At 53.8% G+C, this 5,732-nt stretch overlaps 1 pseudogene; it reads right to left on the bottom strand.

Moving 5' to 3' along the window:
• Positions 1-229: 229 nt before the first annotated feature.
• Positions 230-5,134, bottom strand: LOC136465792 (probable ubiquitin-conjugating enzyme E2 23; annotated as a pseudogene).
• Positions 5,135-5,732: the final 598 nt, after the last annotated feature.

Consider the following 5,732-nt stretch of genomic DNA (forward strand, 5'->3'; position numbering starts at 1 on the left):
GTCTCGATAGAGGCCTCGTATAACATTATAAGATGTTCAAGAGGTTAATTAAGTGGCTTATTACATAACTCGATTAATCCAGAGCATCTTAAAAGCAAGACTCCCTTGTATAAAGAAACATTGTTGCAAATGTGACGGTAGCTACTCAAATATACATCTTAATTAAACTAGTAATAGCGGGTAGCAAGCTGCAAAGAACGAAGTTGACGATAGCGCCCAGAGCTGGTAGCTAGCATCCATGACAGTTGATACTGGCGAACGCCTCAACCAGCCGTGGCAAGACATTTAGCAGCGCAAGCCTGAACCCAGCCGAGCAAGGTCGCTCCCTACTGCCCGCCTCCGTTGGATGTCCCTCGTCATCGAGCGTGCCGACGAGGCAACCAGCATCCTGGTACGCCTGGCACGCTCGGATCACATGCTGGCCACGACGGCGGAAATGGTGTCTCACAAACTCCTCGAATCCCGCCGGCGGGCGACGCAGGAGGTGGAGCATGGTTTGGAGGTTGAGCAGGCAGGTGTTCTCGCGCGGTAGGGGAGCTCGTTGCGTAGACCCATCGGCGTGCCGGCCTCAGCCCTATGCGCATGCTCGTTGTCGTATGGCTGAGCGGTGAGCACGAGGCCCTCGATAGAGACGAGGACCTGGAGGATGGTGGACGCCTCGGGTGACCAGAGCTCGGCTCCCTGGCCTCCAAAGGTGTTGAGCAGGCTAAGGCACACCGTGCCGGAGGGGTAGAGGTTAGGATTCACGCGAAGGCCGAAGGAGCGGTAGTTCACCAGCGGCGGCTCGACGGGATACGACGGCGGCAGATGCAGGTCGAAGAAGAAAAGTCTGTCATGGTACGGCGTGCCGCTGGCTCCCACCATCACCACCCGGAGCAGGTCGGTGCGGTCCTCGAAGGCACGCACGTAGATAGTGTCTGCATGTATGTATATACGAATCAGCCGGCATATATAGTACGTACTAGATGTTTTTCATTATGTATTGTTTGTTGTTTATAAATGCGTATATAACTCATACTACCTGGTAAGTCTTTGTCCAAAGTCTTCCATTCCTTTTGCACCCTTTTTGTCCACATCCTCCCGACAGCAGTGGCCTGCAGTAGCCAAGTCAAATTGAAAACTGAAAATTAATAAAGCGCCAACTGATTACTGTTCTAGTACAAATTGGTTGGCTATTTGGAAGAGACATAACTTACTCTAACGTACGGTTCTGATTTTTTTTTCATCTTATACTTACACTAGGTAGCACGCCCTTGTGTTGATACGGGATAACTAACAATTTATACTAAAAACACACGGATCACACGATAAGATAACAATACTGTTAAATTAAATACCAACGTTAAAGTGACATTTAATCCAAAAAGCAAAGTTTATGAATTTAACGTAGTCACGGAGTGCGCGGCGTCGCAGACTCACAAACTCTAGAGCTTTCAGAGATTGGGTCGAATCCAACCTAGAGCCTCGGAACCCTGCATCTTTTTCTGAACGGGCTTCACTTCGGATGCACCGGTAGCAATATCAACGATCTCCAGTTGATGGACCAAGTCGTATGGATCCCCATACAATGGCTCAGACATGTATATTTTATTCTCCTTGTACTTGGATACACTTGTTCCACTGAAGCTTTCATTGAAATGTTTAGACACGAACAATGTCTGATCACCGATGTCCCTCACCCTGGACCACTCTAGCGTACGGTCGTGGAGGTTGCACTTATAGATCGCGCTGCTATAGGTGAAGCTCTGTGTCTCGTGGAACGTGCTCACCATGGCACCCACAATGTGCAGCTCACCATTTGATTCTAGGTAGCTGCGGTGGCAGAGCCCTGTAGGTGGCGACAACGATGGCAGCAGTGTCGCGGTTGGAGTAGCGCCGACGGCGTTGCTGCTGTAGACGGAGATTTCTCCAGTGCAGTCGATCGCCAAGAACTTGTCTTGGCAGTGGACGATGGACCCCACGGAGAACTCCAGTTTGGTGTTGAGCAGCGTCCATGCGCTGTCGACTCCAACCCGGCAGAACGTGACCTCCGTGGAGCACCTAAGCATGGCCATGGCCACGCACTCGCGGCTGGCGGCGTCAGGCGGTGCCGAGAGCACGATCTCACAGAAGAACACGTCCCTCATGTCTTCTAGCTTGATGGCTCTGACTGCGGCATCCGTGTCCCCGTAGCCGTTGGTGGGATGGAGGACCCACCGGCTGTAGACCCTAGACACGTGTTCCGATAAGGACGCCGCCGTGACGTGTTCGCCTGCTGGTGGGAGCTCAATGCTGGGGGCACGGGCACCGGTGAATGGATTCAGCAGCGTCACGGACGCCGCCTCGTCCATGAGCGCCAGCCACCCACACGAGGAGCCGCACGCCACCTTGCCGCGTAGGTCGGGCAGCGTCTTGGACAAGACCTTCTTCTCCGGGATGCAGTAGAAGCCGACGCGGTCCGAGTCAGGGTCGAACGGGAGCAGCAGGAGCGGCCCGAAGGTCGCGAATGGGACGGCGGCGCGCCATGGGGAGCAAGCGGATCGGAAGGACGCCGTGTCGTGGCCTGACGCGAGACGCTGCCTGCTGAACTCGAGGAGATCCTCTGGCAGACCGGATCTCCAGTCAGGGAGAGGTAGGGACTTTCTCTTGGGATTGGGAGGCTGAGCCATGGAAGACAGATGACATCAACTATGTTTCACGTAAGAAACAACAAGCGAGGACGATGGAACACGTGAGCGTGAAACCAAATGAAAGGAGGAAAAAACTGCCCCTTTTGCAAATGCAAAGAGGGGAAGTAATTAAATGTAGACAGATTTGGCAAGGTTCTTAGAAATGCAAAGAGGTTCATTTTGTCTTAATTCTCTTTTCTTCTGTGTTAATTCTCTTTCCTTTTGCTCGTTGCCATGTATGCTGGTGCATGCAAACATACAATGTGTATATGTATAGCACAATAATTTTCTACTTTCTATTTTGCCGTGATTCCTCTATCACATGACAGGCAATATTCAATCAAGGAGAATGACATGATCAATCAGTAATTAAGATGTCGTGGGATCGCAGGCGTGGGCAAACGGACGAATCAAAACAAATGTCGCACAAAAAAATGTCCACACTTTATTCTTTTTAGTTGTAGGAGAATAATAATAAGCATTTTGATTCGTCAAGCATGCAATTCCAAACATGCATGTATAGTAATATAATAATGAATAAAAAGAAAACTACGTACCTGCTCTATGCTGTCAAGGAAATGGTGATCCGGTGGGCTCTGCACGACGTCGAAACGCGGAAATTGAAATGGCTCGTCACCGCCGGTTTTCACCACGCTGATAGAGGTAGAGGTAGACCCATCGGGATCGACCCTCGACATGGGTGTGGCGGCTTCAACGGCGACGTCTTCCATGGCTGCAGCCGGCTCTGGAGAGGCAGCTGATTCTTCAGCCACAGCCGCCGCCCGGTACCTCTTTCCTTGGGCAAAGAGGTCACCGGCCAGCCGGATCAAAGCCCGGGTGACGGAGCGAACTCGGTCCATGGCCATCGTCGTCATCGTCATACTCTCACTATCACCATCAGAAGAGTCCTCCTCGTCACTGCCAGCAATTGCTACTACCGGCTGTGCCTGATGAGCCGCCGCCGCCGCCGCCGCCGCCGTGGCATCCTCTTGTTCCATATCGTCGTCCTCATACAACCAATCACCGATTTCCCGTAGCATCTCACTGACCCTTTGCTGTTTGACGAGAGCTATCTCATGAGGCAAAACCTTTGACGTGCTGCCGTCACCCCACTTGACTTGGATGTGTCCATCCTCACAGCAAAGATGAACAATATGTCCGACCCATGAAAGATCATCCTCGGCGATTGTCGTTTCTGTTGGATTCGGATGCTGCAGGCGAAGGACGACATCTCCGTAGAAGAAATTGGCATCGAGGTCACAGGCCAAATCATACGCGCTCATCAGTCATCACGGCCGTCTCGCCGGCCGGACCGGGGCACGTCGTCGCTGCCGGCTTGAACCACGACACAAGCACGGTCTTGTCCTCGCAATTGAGGCTTCGTACGATGCCAGTGCGTTGTTCACCGGCGGCGGCCCTGCTGATGACGTGCTGCCCCGGGAAGAAATCATAGACATTGCGCGCCCGGAACAAGACAAGAGAACGCGACGGCAAACCGCACTGCCGCGTGCCGTCCTGCCACAGCACGTCCACCGTCGTGCGGGTGCCAGCGACGGACATGGGCCGCTCCAGCGACGACCCTGTCTGCAGGTGCACCTGCCTGCTAGGGCGATTCGTTCGTCGGTTCCCATGCATGTGCCTCCTCGTCAGTCGTCCATGGTCGTCATGGTCATCAACACCAGTACCAGCAGCACGGCCATGGCCATGGTCATGGCAGATACGACCAGGAGTACGAAAGAAGCAGCGGTCGCCTACATGCCATGGCTCGCTTCTGCCGTGGGATAAGGGAAGCGTGCCAATTTCTGAGGGTTGGGCTGCCATGTACTCGGCACCTTGGTGGTGCCCAGACGATGCTTGGAGGCGACCCAGTGCACGAGCACGCCGGCGACGCCTACTCTGGACACGGTGCCCCTGACGCGACTGGGCTTCCAGTAGCCTCTGATCCATTGGGACTCCTGGAACACTGACGGGGAGCAGCGGACGACGCGCTGCCCCGGGTACAAGACGCTGTTCGTCTGCCGGCCGCTCCACAGGTCGTCGTACTCCTTTGCTTGGGCTCCTACCAGCTTGCGCTCCGCCCCGGTACTGAGCCTGCACAGGGCACCGTCGTCGAACACCACGTCCACATCCAGGGACACCTCGACGACCCTGCCCAGCCACGCCCCAGACACGACGTACTCGCCCAACACGAGCTCCGTGACGCGGCGGAGCTCCTCGGACTCCGGCGACACAATGAGGCCCTGTTCCTGTGCCGCCACTGCCTGCGGTCGTGCTCGTCGTCGTCCGTGTCCGTCGTCCTCGAAGCGAACCAGGTCCAGCGCCGTGGAGGCTCCCGTGACCACCCCGATCTGGCCACCGCGGTCCGACTCCAACGCCACGATGTCGCCTCGGCGGAAGTGGCTCCTATCGAGCACACTCAGGTCGCCGGGGCCGGCGGCGAACAGGGTGCCGTTGGCGCGCCGCACGCCAAGCTTGTTGCCTGCCATGCGCCTCACCACGACGCCGCATTGCTCGTGCTCGTGCCCGTGCCGGCCGCCTTCTCTATTCAACGTCACAAGGTCAAACCATTCTATCACTTTCCGCGTCGGCGCCGCCCCTCATGAATTCACTTAAGCGCCTGCCGTGCGGCCTGATTGATGAGCTTCAACTTCAATCAATCAAATCAGACCCAAAAAAGTACCATCTACCAATTATATTTAATTTATTATTATTTCTGTTGATTTACTTTAATTTATTTGGCGTACGTACGGGCGGCTTGTTACATATCGTCTCCGACCCAAATTTGGAGTCCCTAACACGTACGTGTTCCTACTTCGTAGGAGTATTTAGGCCAAAATCTCTCAATGTCTTCTCTTCTCTTCTCTATTCTATATACTAGCCACCGCTGCTCGCGCTTCGCTGCGGGTGATGTAGTTGACATAGGAAAAAAATTGAGAAATATATCTCATATGTCTAATATGTTTTCTCATCGTATTGGTATGAAAGGTTGTCTCAATATCGTAAACGAAAATAGAGGTTGACTGTCATTACATGTGCCTATTCTAGGCCAGCAAATCAATGACGTGTTAGTGGAAAGAAGTATTT

Source organism: Miscanthus floridulus, chromosome 7, assembly GCF_019320115.1.
Source record: "Miscanthus floridulus cultivar M001 chromosome 7, ASM1932011v1, whole genome shotgun sequence".
In the NCBI taxonomy this organism is placed as follows: domain Eukaryota; kingdom Viridiplantae; phylum Streptophyta; class Magnoliopsida; order Poales; family Poaceae; genus Miscanthus; species Miscanthus floridulus.